The following is a 22,173-nucleotide window of genomic DNA, read 5'->3' on the forward strand; positions in this document are numbered from 1 at the left end:
TGACTACTTGATGATTTTTTTAGTTTGCAGGTAGTTGATTGTCTGTGTGTGTGTGTGTGTATGTGCGCCCAGTTCTTCTCCTTGCTTTTAAGAGCATATTCCACGAGTATTTGAGCGCCGCTGTAGGCCAACAGGAGTTCAAATTGCAACATACGCTCCGAGCCTCTGACGCTGCCAATCTCTGGACGCCAACAAGACTCTCTGCCGCCGAGGTTCGCATGCGAATTGTGCGTTGACTGCAAATAGAAATGCCACTGGCAGTGGCAGTGTGTGAAGTGGGCGGGGTGTGGTGCGCCGGTACGTGGCTCGCACTCGTAACCGCACATATGTAAGACCAATAGGAGGTTTAGGAGACTAGTTTGAGTGGAATTGCATTTTCGCACAGAGCGTGACGTGAACAAGTGTGTGCCTCAGAGTCGCGCAGTCTTCCGACAAGGAGCGGGTGGTGACGCAAGGAACACGCGCTGTTCGAGGCGCTGAAACGCACAGTGAGCAAGTGAGTAAATCGTTGATGGTCGTTCGTTGGTGTGTCTGTGTGTGTGTGGGTGTGTGTTCGTGTGCGCTTAGCATTTCAGCTATGAATTAGCTAGAAGAACGCACGCTGAGCGCCAAACAAAATGTTGCTTACAGCCGCGTTGCCTCGCATATGTTACGGCTGTGACCGCGGAGGGGGTAAGGTGGCGCTGTGTAAAATTTGTAAATTTCTAAGTGTTCGAACTCATAACTGTATGTGTGTGTGCATTTTACTGTTTCTCACGACAGTGACACTGGCCGTACGTAACATTTCACGAATTTTTTGGCCGCCTGCTCCTCCGCTGAGTTTGCTGCTGGCGGCAGCGGTTTGATGCTTTGAGTGTTAATGCGTTTTGGCTCCACACACAAAATGTTTGCGGATCGCCACAACTACAACTGCACGCATCAACTACACTACTGACCACTACAACAACAGCAAAAACTCAACGTATCGCATAGAATTTATATAGGAGACTATGACTATGGCAGCAGCGTCCGCGAGCGAGTGAGTTCACTCAAACGGCATTAGCGGCACTTCGCACACACAAAATTTCTAGAAGACGCACACACCGACATATGTTTGCGCCCAGCATTTAGGAGTGTATGTGTGTGTGTTTGTGTGTAGGAAAGTGACTAGAGTCGTGGTGGCAGCACAGCGCTAGGCCAGACACCAGCGCCAGTACCGAATGTGTGTTGGTAGTAGGAGCGGGCCAGTCGATCTGCCAAACAGTCTGCTAGTCATCCCAGCTAGCTAGCGAGTGAGTGCGTCAGCGCCGTTGGACACACAGGGCTACTTAGCCAGCCAGTGAGATAACCTGGCAGTGGGACACTTAGGCTGTCATCAGGCAGCGCTAGCGGAAGGAACCAGCCATAGAAGTAGAAATAGTAGCAGCAGCAGCAGTGGCAGCGTCAGCGACAGCGCCAACAGCAGCCACTCGGGCAGCCACTCGTGCAGTTAGCCAGTTAGCACGCCAACTAAAAAAGCAACAACCAACAACCAAGAGCCACCAAGCAGGCAAGCAGCCAGCCAGGCAGGCAGCAAGTCAGCCAGTCGGGCAGTCGGCAGTCAGCCACCGCATATTCGCACACTCAGCGAACGCAACGCAACACATGCAAAAAGTTACTCGCTTGCAACGAACGAGACGAGACACGCAACGGCTAAGAACGGATCGCATTAGCGGCACTAGCAGCAAATAGCTAACTAACTGACTACAGAAAGACCAGCGGCGGCTGAATGTGTAGAAAAGGCGGAAAGAAATTACTTTTTTTGTTGGTTTTTTTGCCGTACCAACGAAGTGTGTACTGAACTCTTTTAAGTAATTGAAAATAGAAAAAAATTCCTGAAATGTTGAAAGTTTTCGAAAAAAATTAGACTTTTGTAAAAATGCAACGCCAAACGAGTATGCAAAGTGAACTGGAAAAAAGTGTTTCGAGTGCGACGAAGCATTAGCGTAGCGGGAAAGGCAGTAAACGTCGTGCGCATAGCGGAAGTATAGCAGTGAGAAAGTGCGGTAGGTTTGAAAAAATGTCGTGTTGTTTCACCGACGGCAATGCAGCCGAAGTGAATTGTTATTATTTTTTATTAAAATCGAGTGTAATGTGTGAAGGCGTGTCTAGAAAATTGGAAAGTTATAAAAATACTTTGAAACGAAAGCAAGAAAGTAAAATAGAAAAGCCAGTTAATTTCATAAAATAAAAGTTATAATTAAAAAAATTTATAAAATTGAAATTTAAATAAAAAAATGAAAAAAATAAAAATAAAATAAAAATTATAATTAAAAAATAATAATAACTAATAAGTACTTATAAAAATTAATAATTATTAATAAATAAAATAAAATAATTAATAAATTAATTAAATAAAATTAATAATAATTATTAAATTATACATTTTTGAAATTAAATTGAACTAATAGAAAAAATTATACAAATAAAATCTAAATTACCTTTACATGCAACAAAAATTAAAAAAAAACGAGAATAGATAACGTTACTGTATAAAAAAAATTACTTATAAAAACTAAAATTTATTCACTTCCGTAATAAAAGTAAACCAAAATTAATATAAATTAAAATTATATTTTTTATTAAAGTTATAATTGAAACAACCATAAATAAAAGTAAATAAAATCTAACTTATACTTAAGTGGAAGAAAAATTTAATTAAACCATCAGTTATTAGTGAAAATATGAGAGAAAATATGCATACAAGATCGAAAAATATTAGAAGTAAATGGAAAAGTAAATAAACTAATGATATATTAAAAAATAATACTAATGATTATAGCAAAACTAATTAATTTTCTTTAACAAACAACAAACAAAGTTTTAAATATATGTATTTTTAAAAATTATTAAGACTGTCAAAAAGCCATTACATTTTTAATTTTTAAACAAAGTATAGTAATATAGTTTACCTAACAAAAAAAATTAAAAAAAATATTAATTAAAAACAATTAAAAAGAAAAATTATAAAAATAAAAAATATAAAAATTATAAAAAAATTTAAAAATTTAATAACATTTAAAAATATAAATTAAAAATTAATCTTAATTAAATTAAAAAAAAATTAAGAAAAATTAAAAAAAAAAATTAAGAAATATTGCGTCAAAAGAAATTATTAAAAAATTAAAAAGTGCTAAATTTAAGAAAAAATCACAGCTATAGCCAAGAAAATCCACAAAAGTGATCACAAGTTTAAGTTGAAGTTCCTAATCAGATGTTATAATAATATGAAATCAATATTACGAGTAGTTTTCTGTTTTGCAAATAACATTTAAAAAATTAAAAAAAAACCGGACTAACACTGCTTAAGTCAGTCCTTACAACTTTTTATACTAGTACTTGCACCAAAGGTTATTTTAGCGTTCGCGTGAAAGAATGGGAGTAAATATAAGCTTGAAAAAAACAAAAAAAAAAATTATTACTGAAAAAGTGACTAAAAATATTGAAAAAACAACAAACAATTATTATTAAATAAAGTGACTAAAAATATTGAAATTCTAAGTGAATTTTTTGTAAATTTTATTAGCATAATATGCTCAACGCTACATTCTTGTGGTTGCGAAATGGACTTTTCAGAAGCATGAAAAGTATGTGCTAAATACGAATTTGCGGAAGATTTATATTCAGAATAAAATATATACTTATATAGTGAAAATATATATGACTAATTAATTAAAAATGAAATTCAACGACTTTAGTCTAGTTTTTATTGCTAGTGGTTTAAATAAAAAAGGCTAACCAATAATGGGCTTGAGGACTTCCAGTAGCATTTATGCAAGAAAAGTATGCAAGTGTATTTATATTTTGTGAAAAGAAATTGTGGTAATGCTTTTAAAATGTTTAAAAATGTGAGCTGTGTTTAGATATGTACATATTTGTGGATCTTAGAAAAATTGCCTTTGAAATCCGCCTTAAAAGTGACTGCTTTGAAGTGCGTAAAAGATACTCGGTTGAAAAAGTATATAATTTTGAAGTATTTTTTTACCTGTGCAAATATAAAATAACATGATTGAAAAGATCATGAAATAAATATTAACTAATTTAAATACCTTTATATAACCATAATAAATGGTGCCAATAAAGAAGAATATAATAATGATAGTTCATCGTGCTTTTCTTCAGGTTGTTCCGAAGTGAAATGTGAAACAAAAATTAAATCCTCGTTAATTAAATTAAATAAAAATTTCACAAAAAGTACAACTAGACTGTTTTTTTATAGTAGGAGAAAGCATCGCCGGAGTTTCGGGACTTTAATCTGCTAAACTTAACACAACCCATCTCATGACTCTCCAATGAGATCACTGGACTAAGTGTTACTTCATGGGATCTAGCTTATTTAAAGTGGTAGTAATGTGAAAAAGGACTAAAAACAAAAAGAAAAAACTTGCTACTCTTGTAAAAGTGATGTTTATATTGTGTTGCTTTAGAAAGAATCTATTTACCATTTTCTAAAGCGAAATGTGTGCGTAAAGGTTTTCAATACCGAAACGAACTAATGTTGTTTGAAATTGTGGGTGAAATATTCTGCAAAAGTTGCTAAGTTACAAAGAAATTTTGTTTTGTGATTTGAAATTGAATTCTTCTTGAATCCTAAAGGATGACTATTGCTCATGGACTAGTAACTGAACTCCATCTGGTATCGCAAAGGACCACAACTGGTCTATGCGTGGCTCTTTGGCCTACCAGACTAACCTATCTTAAACTAATATACATAAATAGAATTTGATTGGACATGGGAACTTTGAAAATTGAAATGAATATTATAATAAATGCAATTATTTAAAAGTGAACTTTACAAAAAAAACGTGGTAACTTTAAAACGTTAGTAAATTTTGTACTTAGTGTAATAATAACATGAAAAAATTAACAAAAAAGTTGTATTACGAATAAAATGTCTTAGAAATTAATAATATCAAATAATATAATATAATTATAATAACAAAAAATTTAGTTGTTAGAAATAAAAACAACTTCAACATAAAAAAATAGTTAGTAAATCATAATATTTCAATTTTAGCTCGAATTAAACAAACATTTTGCAAACATTTTTTTTATTTTTCTTCCTGTTCTGCTTAGACACTTTCGATTTTTGCGGTTCAACGCCAATTACAGCTAAGTTTTGTATATTTTGTGACGTAAATAAAATTCTCTGAGAAAAATGTAAGCAGCTTTTTAACAATGGCTTGATATTTATTTATGATCATTGTGGGATTAAAAGTAAAACAAAAATTTTAGAATTTACTTTTAGACAGTTTATGTCGTTAATTTGTAATTTCATTAGTAAATAATTTATTTTACTAATTAAATGAATTAGTTAAATTAATTTATTTGGCTAATTAACGACATAAAGTGTTTTAAATTTAAAATTAATTAATTAATTAAAAAATGTTAAAACTTAATTAACTCATAAAAAAATTAACTAATTAATTTACCATTAATAAATTAAATTAATTATTTTTTTTTAATTTTAATTAATTAAATCAATTTATTTTACTAATTAGCAACATAAAGTGTCTGCAATTAGGATCTATAATTTTAGTTTTAAATTAAAATTAATTTGAAATAATAAAATAATTTAATTAATTAATTAAATTAAAATTAACTAATTAATATAAGATCGGAAGAATTAATTAAATAAATAAATTAATTAAATTAAAACTAAATAATTAATTTAAAGTAAGACAGAAAATAAATTAATAAAATTAAAATTATTTAATTAATTTAATTTTAATTTGAGTAAAATTTGACTAACTAAATCAATTTATTTTACTAATTAACAACATAAAGTATCCAAAATTAAATTCTATAATTTTAATTTTACTAAAAAAAATCGTTTTGCAAAAAAATTAAATTAATGAAAACCGACTTTAGCTATTATAAACAAATTGTAGAAGCTTTAAATAAATAATAATAATATAAAATAAAGTACTAAAGTACTAAAGAATATAAACCATTTCAATAAAAACAAATTAAAACTCCTGAAAAAACAATTTACATAAAATTTACTCCAAATAAGCTTAAAATTCAACACAGAGAAAGTAGGTCACTTTAAAACTATGCTTTTCTCCACTAGAAATGATTTTAATTTTCAACATAACCAACAAATTTGGGCAATATTTCAAATGCGCCGCATAACTCGCGCCGCTGTAAATAACAAACATGCCAACAAATAAGACTACAAAAACAACAAACGCGCACTGCCACTAAATGAATATGCCGTGTCTGGAAAAAAAATCTTTCATTGTTTGACAATTCCATCAAATGTTAATGGACATTTGGCGCAAAATGCGCCACCATAACAGCTTACAAGCAGCAACAACAGCAACAACAGTAGCGTCAAATGCAACCAGCAACACTAATAAAATCGCAACACTTGTTGGTACAAAAAATTACTACAAAATACTACGCCAACAACAACATAGCGCTGCAGATCCGCCACAAAACGCACAACAACGCCGAGGCGCGCGTACTCCACGCCAAGCAAGCAGTGTAGAGTAAGGGTTGGGGTTGCTACGCTTTGGTAAGGGTTGCTGGGTCGCTACTCGCTACGCGTGTGAGTGAGGGTGGCGATTGGTGAATTGTTTGCTCCATTTTGCTGTGCGCCTAACAGCAGACGCTGTGCAACGCGCGCGCGCGCTCGCTTTCACGCAAATCAAGTTTGCAACGCACGCACTCCCTACTTCCTTCCTCCTTTCTTCCAAAAAGGTGAGAAGAGCAAAAAAATGTCCTGCTTTGGGGATAACATTTATGGGGCGACACAATGAGTAACGATTAAGTGAGTGTCCGAACGAAGAATTCTCAGCGTGTGTGTGTGTTTATGTGAAGAATGTGCGCGTAATGTGTGCGCGCGTGCAGTGGACGTGTGGTTGTTGCGTGTGAGGATGGCTAAAACGAAAGGAAAAACATAAAAATGACCAAACGGCCCAATTGACGACAACACAGCCGAGTGGTCGCTAGGTGGTGAGCGTGAAAAAAAAGCGCGAAAGAAAACTTTTGGTCATCGCTGCAGTGGGCCGATGAAGATTCGTCTATCAATTCGGCTGCGCGCTCACTCGCTCGCTCGCATGTCCATGGTCGCGCGCGTGTTCGGTTCTATGTACATACTATATGCGGAGAAGAGTATTGCAAGCAGGCAGGTTTGATGTGGTTTGTTTGGCTTGGGATGGATGGTTAGATGGACAACTGACAGACCAATATGTTGTTGACATGAGATACTCTGTGTGTGTGCTGTTGTTGTTGTGTTTGTTAGGCAGTAATGACCAACACATAACACTTTTCTATCGCTTTTATGCGCGCGCTTGCATTACTTGTGAGTGTGTGTGTGTGTGTGCGGTTTTGCACGCTGCATACATTCACTCACTCACTCACCTCGCGCTCGCTCGCACACTCAGTGTAACGTCAGCGCGCAGTCAACGTCGCGCGCCGCATAGCGCATCACAGCGCCCTAGCCGCAGCGCTTACTATTATCATATTCTATTCTATTCGGTGTTAGGCGCAATGATTGTGTCTGTTGGTCACAGTGACAGTGGCGAGTGCAGAACCTTGGTGCACGTAGTCGCAAACGCACGCTACTGGCGCACCAACACGGACGTACGACGCGGATGAATTGCAACGCAAAGCGAGTCGAAAACGCAGCTGCGTCATCAGTGTAAGCAATATTTTCTACTTTTCGCCAACGTAACATAAACTGTTATGCGCGCAACATTCATTTGCAGCGCTGCCGCGCACTGACGCACGTTCGAGCCGTGACACACACGGCTGCAACGCGTCACACCGTCAAAAGCTCGATGAAACGTTTTTGCCTAAAATTCGTTTTCTTCTCATTCTTGCCAATTTGGCGACTTTCTTTCTAGCGTTTGTCGTGTGACGCGACGCAGCCGTTGTTGTTGCTCATGCTATTTGGTTGTTGGTTGATGTTCTGTTGCTGTGACTGATTGTTGCTGTTGCTGGTTTCGCGCCGATGCAGCTCCAACAGCCCTACGCTGGCAGCAGCAGCAGCCGCCACCGCCGCCTAGAGTCGCCACTCGCAAACACGTCGTCATTCGAAACAATTTGCAGCCACATTCGCAATCACAATCGCATTGGTGTCGGTGTCGGGCGGTGTTTTGCTGTTCTCGCTGGCGGAAATGCAATCAACGAAGACGCGTCTGCTTAACAGATTTACGAGTTTTACGAATCTTACGAATTTCGCCATAAATCTAATGTTGCGTCTTCTGCGTTAATTGCTTGAATATTATTTTTTGGTTTTTAGTGAACTGAATTGTTGGCAAACGATTTCTTTTGGTTTCGAAGCGATTTAAAATTTTTCGCCACTTGTCGTTGCGGCGCGTGAAATTGTGGGTGCGCGTTGCTGTGTTTGTTGTTTGGTGTGTTTAATCTTTGTTAAAATAAACTAAAACGAATTGTATTTTAAAGAAAATTGTTGGGAAGAATCATTGTGAAGAAACCATAAATTTGAAAGTGATTTTTTAAGCAAAAGCACAGTTGGCATTAATGTCGGGCACAAAGTGGGCACTGATAATTGTTGTGTGTTCTGGCAATGTAATCATTATATTTGTTTATTTGTTTTGGTGTCTTTTGTTTTGATTCAATGAAGTAGAACTTATAATTACAATGAAAAACTAAAACAAAATTTATAAAAATAAAAAAATATTAAAGAAAAAATATATAAAGCAAACAAATAAAAAAATAAAAAATGAAAAGCAACAAATATGCATTATAAACTTCTATAAATTTCATTAAAAAACATATAGTATTAAAGAAAGCAATAAAAATAACAAATTATATAAAATGAAAAATATATTTAAAAATGCTTATAGTTTTCAAAAATCTATGCCATATAGGCGCTGTAGTGGAAAATTAATGAAAAAACTCTCTTAAATAATAAAAAATGAAAATAAAATTTAAGCAACATGCAAAATTAACGTAAAATAGATTCTTATCAACGCTTTTAAAATAAGCTGCCGATAATTTTGATTTTGTCAACTGTTACGAAATTAGTGGACAGTAATGTAAATTTGAACAACATTGGAAATAAAATCTTTCTGCATATTTCCCATCAACATATTATTATATTATTTATAGACATTTTTAAAATAGTAAATTAATAAGTTTGGTAAAAAAACTTAATAGAAAATACTACAAATAATAAAAAATATATATACAAGTACAATAAGCTTCAAAATTGAAGAAACTGCTCTCATTCTTATGCTTAATTAAATATGGTTCTCTTTAAGATGAATATAAAAAACTAAATACATTAATAATAAACATAACATAGTTAAAATTCAACATAAAAATTTTAAAATTAAATGTATAAAGAAATGAATCAAAAAAATAAAAAAAATACATATAAAATCAAAACCAAAATTTATGACATATTTTTATTATTTCTATTATTGCTTTGTTTAAAATTTTCTATAACCAAAACAAACATAAAATAAATTGCAGTTAGAAATACAATAATTATAATAAAAATATAAGAAATAAAGATGCAACTAACAAATTCATAATAAATGGCATACAAATGCATTTATATACGAAAATTTTGTTTCAATAGCGTCAAAAAAATCCAAAAAACAGTAAAAATAATGTAAATTAAGATTTTGATATTTTATGAAATCTATGTAATTTTAATTAAATTTATTTTAGACTGAGTTTAAATAAATTAAAAGAGTAATGCAAAAAAAAATTAAAAAAAAATCGAAATTAATTTAAAGAAAAAATTACAAAAATGTATATAAAAATTGAAAATATTCAACAAAAATGTAAATAAAATTTCCAAAAATGGAAAAAAAAATATTTAATAAAAATTAATAATTAAAAAAATTAAACAATATAAATAAATCTTAATAAAAAAAAAATTTACAGAAATGTATAAAATTTGAAAATATTCAACAAAAATGCATTTAAAATTTGAAAAAAAAATTAAAATTTAAAAAAAATTAATTTAAATAAAAAATGAAATATAAAAAATAAAAATATTCAACAAAATGTAAATAAAATAAAAAAATTAAAATATTTAAGAAAAATTAATAATGAAAATAATTTAATAAAAAAATTAAACAATGTAAACAAAAATTTTAATATTTAATAAAAAAAAGTCATTTCAAATAATTAATAATCAATAATAAAAAATATGATTTGTGTACTAAAACAGTTTCTAAATATTACTGCAATATTTTTGTAAAAGAAGTATTAATCACTGCTAACTCGTAGTAATTGTTACATCTTAATGATGAGTCAAATTTTGGCGAAAGCTCTTAACTAATGAAAACTACCAAAAAAAATAAAGTCTTAAAATCGCCAAAAACAAAAAAAAAAATTTCAGTCAACTGACTTTAAAAGCAATAACAATAAACTAGTGAAGAAATAATAAAGAAACACAGTGCCCACAATACCAAAAACTATTTTTTTTCATGTAAGCGTGATTTCAAACTTAAATATAGAATAGAAAGCAAAAAAAAAAAAAATAATAAATTGATAATTAAAATTAAAACAATTAAATAAACAAATATATAAAGAGAAATGTTAAGCTGTTGAAAAAGCAAACAATAAATAATTAAAAAAAAATTAAATAAGAATGTACTTTAAAACGACAAAACGAGAAACGAAAGCAAAAAAAATATAAAAAATTGATAAAAAAAATTAAAATAATAAATAGTTAAATAAAAAATTAGAAATATTAAGTTGATACTAAAAGACAATTAAAAATAATTAAAAAAAAATTTTTGAATAACAATATATTTAAAAAGACTTTTTAAGACTTTTTAATTAATTATATATAATGTGTATTAAAATGCAATTAAATTGAATTAAATTTTTGGTGCAACATATTTTATGTATTCGACAAAAGCCAGGAATACCAAATAAATTAAATTGGAAATCTTTGTTTTTTTCATTGCAATACTTCTTTTAAATATTTTTTAACTGCCTTTCAGGTTTTAGCATTTACTTTATTAATTAAGAGCTATATTACCGTTAGTGGTGAAAGCAAACAAAAATATTTGTTAAATGAACTATTCAAAAATATATGTGCAATATTTTTAAAATTCATGTTCATTTTGTATGCCGATTATATAGTTAGAAAAATAAAAATATTTTTTATTTTTTAAATGATATTTTCAATATTTATTAAAAATATAAATTAATAAAAATTAAAACAAAATTTAATTTAAAAATCATTTAAAAATTCAAAACAGCATTAAAAATATGTTTAATAAATATTTAATATAAATTAATAAAAATTAAAAAAATTTAATTTACAAAATTCAAAATATTTAATACAAAAAATAAAGGCTAATTAATAAAAAAATTACAAATATATAACTAAAAAATTTATATATAAAAAATTGAAAATATTTGATAAAAAATTATTATTAAAATTAACGAATAAAAATTGAAAATAATTAATACAAAAATTTAATTGAAGTAAAAGTACTGAATTATGCAACGAAACAAAACTTAATTTTATTAAAAAAATTAAAAAACTTTGATTAAAAAAAATTTAAAATATGTAAAAAAAAAATTATTAAAAAAATAATAAGTAAAAATATTTAATTAAAAAAGTTTAAAATATGTAATAAAAATTATTAAAAAAATAATAAATAAAAAATTTAATTAAAAAAAAGTTTAAAATATGTAATAAAAATTTAAAAAAAATAATAAGTAAAGAATTGAATTAAAAATTTAAATATATCATAAAAACTATTAAAAAAAATTAATAATAAAATTTTTGATGTGTTTAATGAGAAAATCGTTTTTCATAAACTAATATTTCAAATATCTTCAAAATTGTGGCTAAATTATAAGCGGCACCCAATGTTTTTCAGTCAGTGTAGTGAATTCTTATCCTTTAAGGAAGAGCTAGTTTTGTAGTGCAAATCTACTTTTAAAATTTAATTAAAAAAAAAATATATAAAAATATTTAACTAAAATAAAAATATGTAATTATAAAAATAAACAACATTTAATTTCTTATCTTAGTTATGTATTGTTAACTTTTTGATTACTTAATTTCAAGTTTCAGACACAACACTTGTAGCGCTTTGAACTTAGTAAATCAGTGTTGAAAAAATTTTTTCAAAGAGTAAATAAAAATATATACATACATATGTTTTGGGCTCTAAGATGTGCATAAAAACTAAATATATGCCAAATGTGAAATAAAAAAAATTAAGTTAAAACAGTGCAGCACTAATCTACATGTATGTATGTATAAAAAATAAAGCTATATTTTAAAAAATAAAAAATAAAGCTAAATATTTTTTTTCAATATTTCTTTATTTATTGAATCTATTTTTTGTTTTAAAAGCCTAACAATAAGTTATAAAATCTTAAATCTATTTAAAAACTAGACAAGCTTAAGCAAGTGATTGAGCTGTTTTGGTGATACGCAAAAAGTATGTGTTTATGATTATGTTGATTAATTTGGTTGGTCCAAATTTGTTGTTTTTGTTTATATTTTAGAAAATTTTAGCATTTTTGATTTTTTGAACTTTAAAAAAATATTTCTTTGACTTCAGATTTTAAAAAACAATGTTGAAATTTTTTGAAAATGTTCATATGTATTTTTTATTTTCTGGACATTTTTTAAACAAATTTTTGATTTTAAAATTTAAAAAAAAATTCGATATTTTCACGTCACCAAATATATGCGTTGCGCCAAGTCCACACCTGTACGCAACTACAATTAGTCTCAAATAATTCCAAAATCAAACCGCTCGGTAGCTTCTAAATATATTTCTCTTAATTTAATACTATTTTTAATCAAAAATTTTCCACATTTCAAACTATTTTCCAAAACTCATCAACACAATTCACGAAATTCACATCAATCAAGCAGACGTACATGTGACATTTGCAGCCAAAAACAACAAAAGCAAAAGCCAAGAGCGCCAAAGCAGCTGATTACCACCGCCTACCCATTGCACTTGTGCCACCAAACAGCACCAACACCTTCACAAAGCGCAGCGCTCAATTGCCATCGCGCCCTTCACACAACACACACTACAGTAACAAAAGCAACAACACACGATTTGCGTTAGTCACAAAAAGCGCACAAAAGAAATTACTAAAATGCAAAAACAAAAACTAAAATAAAATAAGAGCAAAAAGGCAAAATGCTATGCAACAACGTGTTGCAAGGGCAATGCGACGCAACAGTGAATGTTGCATGCAGCGCTGACGCTGCTGCTGTTGCTGTTGCATGTACACTGCCAAGAGCTGCCAATTTGCGAAACGCGTTGCTCTTAGCCAACTTAACAGCAAAGAAAGGCGCGCTGCGCTCTCTTCGTTGGCTGCCAACAGGGGATGCTCTTCTGCAACACAAAAGAGCTAAAGCCTTGTTGCAAGTAGGACGCACATGCACGAGGCTAGTTGCAGCCATAAAAAACAAGCTCCTTGGTTGTTGAGTGACTTTCCGCTGTGTTGTTGGCTTGAGTGCGTTGTGTTGAACGTGCAACCTGCCTCGCCGTGTCGCCACCGGCCCCCTCCAAATAGGCCACACATTGCATTTGTTGTTGTTGCAGTGTGTTGGCTTTTGCTCAAGTGTCGTGTGTTCGCTGTTGTGGCGTTGACTGTTGTTGCTGGTGTTGTTGGTTCGAAGGGTTTTGTGTTGCGGATGGACGACGGCGTGCGGCGACGCGTCGCGACGCGATGCGACTGCCACCGGCTCTGACAGAGATTTTGCACGCGATGCCACTGCAGTTCTTGCAGATACCTTCGTACGTTTGTTTGGCTTGCACCGGCGAAAAAATTTTGTTGCGCGCGTGTGTTGTTGTTCTCATTCGCCGGACAAGTGCAGTACACAACACATACACAACAACAAAACAAAAAGTTATACAAAATAAAAATACAAAAAAATATTAAAACATAAATATATTTATCATAAAAAATATTTTTTGAGTTGAAAAATAGTAATTAATAAAATAAAAACTCATCAAAAGGCATGGAAAAGGTGAATAAGTTGCATTTCGCCATTAACCGTTAAATGTGCGATTTTCAGCCGCGCTGTGTAGTGTTTCGTGCACATTCCCCAAATACTCGTACACTTTAATTGCGTTCAAGTGAATTTTGTAAAATTAGTAAAAGAATTGAGAAAATGTTTTTAACACCCGCTTCTTCCATTAAATGCATGCAAAAACAGTGCGCTCCGCTTCGCTTGCTCATACCGCCGCTGAAACAGCACTCGTTGGCTGCCGCACGCAAGCAGTGTTGCGCCGCGAAAAGCCGGTAAAATGTAACTGAATTGGCAAATTGTGAAAAAATTGCTGTTTGAAAAACAGAAATTTGTTGAAAGTACGTTGTGTTGGAGTCTTGTATAATATTTTTATCTTTTTATTTTTGTGCGTAGTGCGTTTTTAGGCGCTGGTGCACTTTTTTGGTAGATTTTTTTTACAAATACGCGTGTTGTGAGTTTGTTGTGTGTTTCTGAAGGTTAAAATTTGTTCATTGGTAGCTTTTAAATATAACTCAAAACATTTTAAAAATTATTAAAAAAAAATTTGAAAAATAAAAATTTGAAAAAAAATTGTTAACAAATTTGTTTGTAAACAAAATAAATAAAATAAAATAAAAACCAATAATTATTAAAAAATTGGATAAAATTTTTGAAATGAAAAAAAATTTTGGTGCTCATATAGGGAAATGCTCTTAAATTTTAAAAAAATTTGTGGCAAACATATTTTGTAGAAAAAAATATTAAAAAGTTGCATAAGTTTTCAGTTTTATTAAATTCTTTGGTGTTCACATGTTGAAAAGCTGTTCAATTTCCCTTTGTTTTGCTCGAAATTCTATTAGTTTCATATTTCTCGTGTCGCTTATGCTTTTTCCAAATTTAATGGTTTTATTGTACATTTTTGTTATTGTAGATTTGACAAAAAAGTTAAAATTAGTAAGTAAAATGTTTGTGACGAAGCAGCTAATTATTTAATTTATTATAATTATTTATGTGTCGGTAGTAACTATATTTGGTATTTCAAATATAAACTAAAATCTTTTATTTCAAAATAAAGTTTTTTTAAATACCAAAAATTTTGGTGATTTAATTTTTTATGTGTGTGATGAGAAAATATTTACTTAAAAAATAAACAAATTTTTCAAAAATTTTAAAAATTATGGCTGCAGTGTTAGAGGCTCCCACAATATTAAGTCAGTGCAGTGAATTCGAACTTTTTTTGAACAAAAATCTGTTTTAAAAATCAAAATTTATTGTCTGTTTGAAGAAGTGTTCGATTGGTAGTGCATGTGAACTGAAATATACGTATAAAATTAAGATATGAGAAGTTGGAAAAATCGAATTCGAAATTTTTTCCAAAGTTTTTTTAAGACTGTGAGCTGAAAAACATATGATTAATTAAATAATGTGAGACTGTTGAGATATTGTGTATATAATAATTGAATTTGTTTCTAAATTGCTTAATTAAAATCTTTATTTTATTTTCCTGCATTGGTTCAATTTCAACAGAAACATTAATTTTTTGTATCTGAAAAATATTTTTTTCTGGAAAGATTTATATGAATTTCTACAGAAAAAAGTCTTCTTTTAGTGACTTAAATTCAAGTGCTATTTAAAAAAAAAAATTAATAAATAATTTTTGAAATCATAATTTTTGTAACAATCCGAAATTTTTTTAACTATAATTTTTAAAACCATTCCGAAATCTTTTTGGAAACCATCATTTGGACACCAGTCCGAAACCTTTTTTAAACCATAAGTTTTGGTTTTTTTTTTGCAGTTTTTCGAAACTACAATTTTTGGTTCAAAACTGTTAGGTATCAGAGAATATTTTATATTTTTTAAAGCACCAGTGAGTCAAATGAAATTTTTTAATATAAATAAATAGTTAGACCGGTAATATCGACTTCTCCGTTATTACTTATTCGTCAAATCGATTTTCAGAAAAACAAGAACGGGGTTTCATTAAGTTTCTAGTGCAAAAGTTTTAAAATATATTTTTTTCGAATTTTGTATATTTTAAAGAAAAATTCAGAACAGTGAAAATACTAAATAAATAAAATCTCAAAAAATTGAATTTTTTTAAATTAATTTTTCAACATAAAAGTTCAGTAATTTTTAAAATCTATGGAATTATGTGTATATCGTTTGCTGAAATGCCAAACAACGTATGAAGTCAAAGTCAAATTGAGTTTTTTATTGCTTACGATTCACTATATCATACGGTGATGCAATATAGTAAAATTTCAAGCTTCCGCTCAGGGATATAACCAATATATAACTAATATGTAACCTATATATAACCATTTCATAACCCAAAACCAAATTTTATTTCAATATGATTATATGTTTTTCCTTCGCCTGTAAACTTGAGAAAAGTGATGTTACCTTATTTTGCATTTTAAGTGACGATATGTGTGATTGAAACATATTTCTATTATAATTCTTCAGACTTATAATTTTACTAGTTTAGTGATTAATAGGTTTTTAAGGTAGAATTATGCTTAGAGTTAATAATGACTGCCGAAGTGTGTAAAAAAAGAGGTCTAAAAAGATTTGGGACGAAGTTTTCAGATATTAAATAGAAATCAGGAGTGAAGAATTTTAATTTTTTGTATGAAAATATAAAGGAAATAATAATTTTGGTGCTTTTGATATAAATATACATACATACAAGTGCATATCTAGACTGAGTACCGCTTCAAACTGTATTTTTTAATATTATTGTTTTTATAAAAAAAAAAAAAATATTTTAAAAATTATTAAAATGGCTTTCAATGTTTATATTGAGCATTACAACAAGTCGAAAATTATTATTTTTTTAAGCACTTAGGCACAACATGCATTTATTGCACATTTCACTCGAGAAAAATTAAAAAACATTTCAAAAAAAAATTTAAAAACTTCAAAAACTTCACTACTCGTACTAATTTCAGTTCTCTCTCTTGCAGATCAATATCAATTTACTAACAACAAAATAAGAATATGCGGCATGAGCACACAAAACGTCATTACAACTAACTAAAAATTGCGTAAAAAAAATTATTTTAAATAAACTGAGCAAGAAGCGGCTAAAAAGCTAACATTGTATAAAAAAATCGTCACAAAAAGATATGTGCATAAAAAGTGGAAATTAAGCAGAAATTGAAAAAAAAATTAAGAAAAAAATTGAAAAAATCGTGCATGTATTAACTCTAAAACTGTTTCGGTGAACCAAAAAAGCTAAAAATTACTTGAAAAAATAAATACATATGTATTTGCGAAATTGTGAAATTTCAGAAAACTGCAAAAAATTAAAGTGTACCAAAAAAATAGAACAGTTTTGGCAAAATTCTTGCAAAAAATTGGGGAAAAAAATTTAAGTGCTGAGAAAAAAGCGAAAAAAAATCACAAAAATATTGCACTGCTGTTGAAATACGCCACGAGTAGCAGCAGACAGAGGCAAAACGCTAGCAAAGGACAAAAGAAAAAAAAAACAAAACGAAACAAGCGGCTAATTAATAAAATGGTAATCTTCTAGAAGCTCGGATTTGACGACAACAGCGCGTAGACTTGGCTGATCGATTGTGAGTTGTGATTGGTTGGAAAATAATTTACGTTGAAAGCAAAAAATTTACAAGTCGCTGCTTTTTTCATAATTCTGCAAAAAAAAAAAACGCTGTGAAAAAAAACAAAAACACACACACATACGAAGAAACGCGAACGAAAGCCCATACATACTTGAGAGACCAAAAACAGTTGCTGCTGTACATATGTATTGCTGTGCATGAAACACAAAAAATAAATTACAACAAATTCCAAAAAAAAATTTTACAATAAATTACAACAACAAATAATTTTAAAATACTAAAAAACGTTTTTGTTGGCAAAAAAATTTATTAAATTAATTGTGCTTAAAAACATACACACACACGCCTACAACAACAACAACAACAAAATAGACTTTTACCAAAAAAAGTAAATTATTTACACTTGTTTACTGCCGAAAAAACTGCAACTTTGACACGTTGAAACACCGGAAAAAATTGTTAAACATCTACTTGGTTTTTATTTCGGTAAAAAAAGTGAATTTACACAACAACAAAAACAAGTGCAACTAAAATTGACATTAACGCGCTTCACCTGCTCCCAACGCAAAGAAAGTCGCAATAAGCAACAAATCGCGGAGAAACAGCGCAATTCAAAAGTCGTATGTTTGTTTTTGTTATTGTTGTTGCTACACATATGCTTTAACAAGTGAAAGAAGTGCAATTTATTGCCGCTGAGTTGCCACCAAAATTCGTTTTGATTTAACTTTTACCAAACGCAGCGCACGCCTCCAACATTTGTGTTTACGCCATTAGAAATGCCAGCCAAATTTTACAACAACAAAAGTGTGAAAAATTACAAAAATCCAGAAAAGTAAATAAATTTCAATTTGCAGTGCATACATTTGCGAAAGTAAAAACATTAAATCTGTTTCGAGTTATAACTTATTTCCAAATTAGCTAACTGTTTTTCGGTATACGCTTGCAGGCATGCACATGTGTGTATATGTGTGTGTGTGACGCGTGTGACAAAGTTACGTCCCGTTTAATTTTACAAATGGATTACATCTGCGATTCACAAACTGGATGGTATACAGCAGCTTTAGTAGCCGACAGTGGCATTATAGCAACAACAACCACAATAAAAGCAACAACAGTGAAAGCAATTAAAATAATAAACACAGCTGATACTACGAGCGCCATAAAGAGATTGAACAGCAGTTTGGCAGGAAACGTGCACATATTGAATTGCTTTTAAACATTTCTGCTTTATGTGGTGAGTGTTGCAATTAATTTTTAACAAATAATAATAATAGTTTTTACCCGTAATTTTTTATTTTTTTTCACATAATTTTTTAATAATCGTTTACATAATTTTCTTAATATTATGGTCATCCTGTTTGACTTTGCCAGCGGAACTTGCATGTTTTATATAAAACAAATATCTTACAGAGCACATAATATATAAAAATCATAGATAGATAGAAAATAATACCACCTATGGTCTATTATGCCCTTTTCTTTATCACATATGATCACAAAGGTCTAGCACACTGAGTAATTCCTGGAGCTTGCTCGCCGCGACAGTGGTGATGTGATCCTTATCCACGTAGTTGGTATTTAGGGCCAAGAGCCTGCTTCTCAAATTACTGGGAAATTTAGAATCAGTTATTCCAGCCCTATATTCCTGGAATGCTGCCACAGAGCGGGCACCCAGGCCAGTTGAACCCGTTTGCAAACTGATAGGAGGCCTTGTTATACGCTCCACCACTAATAACGTTTTGTTCTCATAAGCTGAGATCGCTTTTAGTGCCGCTTGACTATCGCTGAGTATAGTGATACACTGGTTGCGATAGTTGCACTGGAGATTGATTTTTGCACACTGGCTTATAGCAAAGACTTCTGCTTGAAGGATGCTCGGAAAACGTCCCATTAATATGCGGTTCCGCAATGTCTGCTCCAATGCCTTCCACTCGTTTCAGTGTACCACTGGATAGTGCCGCCGCTCGGTAGTAGTTCGAGCGTGGAATCACTCCACTTAGCCTTACTGCCGAGAGTAACTAGTAACTTTAAACTTCTTTGTAAAGTTTATCCTCTTCGTAACGCCGTCCCATGGAAGAAGGGCCAGTGCCGAAACCCTGCGCTGCCATGAGCATGGATTGTTTCGCTGCTTATTTGATCACTATATGCAGCGGTGTGAGCTCCAGTATAACTTCAAGTGCGCGGTTTAGTTGGGTTGAGTGTAATGTGAGGTCTAGGGATTTGACCGCTTTAGACACCTCCAACTTTCTGCCACCAAGTGTTAATGGCCTTAAGCCCGGAAGAGATCTTAGCTATGTAAAAGGAGCGACGATTGGTTTTGACGGGGTTGATTTGATAAAAATAATAAGTTCACACACTCTTTCAAAGTCAAATTGGTAAACGTCGGTACGTCATACGTTAAAAATTACATTAACTTTTTATTGTCTTACGTCTGTCTGTCGATCCCATATGTATTCAAATGAAGTAAAGTCGAAGATTTTATAACTAAATGACGGATTAACATCTTCCAGAGATTATAACCCGCATCCATTCAGTTAGATAAACAGTTTCGCAAACTTAGCATGCCTTTAGGTAGATTAAAGATTATTGATTCACTTTTGAATAACAACGAACTTATTTAATTTCGAGAAAATTTCGGATATTAGCATCCAAATCAAGTTTTATAGCGACCCTGAAGAATCTTAGTACTTCAGTACATGACTCATGCTTTTATAGAGCGGTGAATAGTCACTCTTAATTTTGCCAGAGGAGCTTCAATGTCTTAAAATCAGAAAACTTCAATGTCTTAAAACAGTTTTGGCTTCTAAAGCTGAGGACATTCAAAACATACTTCACGCAAAATGAACTTACAGAATACCGTCGGTATTGAAAGAGTGCTTGAAAACTAAAAGACACTTAATACATCTCAACCTTCTTTAAAGCTTCCGAAACAGAAAATACTCTTTGACATAATATATGTACACATATTTAAATCTACATAAGCTTTTCAATGCAAGGCTCAAGAAGTTCTGCTAATAATGGACCAATACTTCTTCTATATTGGTGTCGACACCACTTACGCTCCTCTTCTGCTTCCTTCGGCGGGTACTGCGTCCAATACTCTAAGAGCTGAAGTGTTTTCAACCATTCGGACGTCATGACCTAGCCAGCGTAGTCGCTGTCTCTTAAAGAATTACTACTCCATAAAATACAGCCTGAAAAATTTATATTCATTCCTTATTAGTATATTAAAGATTTTCTTGATCATCACACTTTGTAAAAAAATTATTCGTTTAACCAGATATCGAGAGCTAACTAGTTGGCACACCGGGATTTTTTTTATTTGTGCCATTTTTTTGATCTTGCTTCTAGAATTTCGTTTTAGACATGTGATTTCTGAAAGTTGACATCCGTTCTCATATCATCTCTCGCCGATACTAGCCTTGAACTCAATAACAGAGCGTTCAGGGTTGGTCGAGGAGTGCCTAACCTCGTTATCAATAGCAGGAATTCTTCTTTTCTATGGCTTCATAAGGACTACTTATAATAGTGCACCTGCGGCCTCTTTAGATCAGCCATCTAAACTAACCATCTCTTCTCATTTTCCCAAATAATTGTTATTCCAATTTAGGTTTTTTTTTTCTTTTTGCCATTAATTGGTTTATTGTTTTCTTAGACGAATTGGGTGCGGATAAAATAACTCCATAGTTTGGCATAACTCAATTAGTTTACGTGAATATAAGTTTTTCAAGTAATTTTCAGCTACTGATCTCAGCTATAATCGCGTAAGCGGTGTCTACGTCAATAAAGAAGAAAGATTTCAGCTGCATACACCGGCTTTGTTGTGTGCCATTTAATTTTCGGTACAACTAAACCAATCCCAATTATTTTTAATTTCCACTATCTGTCTATGTTTTGAATCACTAGTTTTGGGTTAACTTGAATTTTTCCGCACCAAGAATTACTCAAAATTTCTCAAGTCATTTTCTTCTTCTTAATACGAGTGCAGTGGTCATCATCGAAAGGGGCTCTCATCCGAGGCTGTTTTGTCCTTTTCATTGACATCCAGACTGTTTTTGATAGCTTTGGCATAACTTTCATTGTGTTATAAGCTTCCTATGCATGGAAGATAGATCATTTTAAGTAAACTCAGAACCTGCCATTCATACTTATGATCTCTTCGTGGAAGTATTTTGGCCAAATTTAGTTAAGCTACGGCATTACATATTAATATTGCTCAGAAAGATGGTCGTCCTGCAATTTTTCCTAGTCCAAGTCAACATTCTTCTACATACTTGTATAAATAGCTCAAGAACGGTTTTAGTGTCATCAACGGGGTTTCGTTGTATTAGACCAGATTCACATTGAAGAGTTAAATCATAGTTAATAGAAGTAATTAGAATAACATAGTCTACTATCTTGAACTACTAAAATGATGGAACTTAGCAGAGTTAAGAACCATGTAATGGTTTGCAACTATGCTATTTTTAGTTCCAACAGCTGAAGGATAAGATAAGGTAACCATAAAGTGTTTTTAGTAAATGGTAGGAGTTCTCCAATTAACAGCTTGAAAAGGTTTAGATTAGGTTGGATTTTTTGACAGAAAACACTAATACATTAAAGCTTATGCTAACTATTAACTGTTCAAAA

General features: G+C 31.1%; 1 long non-coding RNA gene across 1 annotated transcript; it reads left to right on the forward strand.

Moving 5' to 3' along the window:
- Nucleotides 1-1,211: 1,211 nt before the first annotated feature.
- Nucleotides 1,212-17,189, forward strand: LOC120774922. Its single transcript, XR_005705277.1, has 2 exons — nucleotides 1,212-2,024; nucleotides 16,927-17,189. It is a non-coding gene; the product is annotated as an uncharacterized LOC120774922 (long non-coding RNA).
- Nucleotides 17,190-22,173: the final 4,984 nt, after the last annotated feature.

Source organism: Bactrocera tryoni, chromosome 4, assembly GCF_016617805.1.
Source record: "Bactrocera tryoni isolate S06 chromosome 4, CSIRO_BtryS06_freeze2, whole genome shotgun sequence".
NCBI lineage: Eukaryota > Metazoa > Arthropoda > Insecta > Diptera > Tephritidae > Bactrocera > Bactrocera tryoni.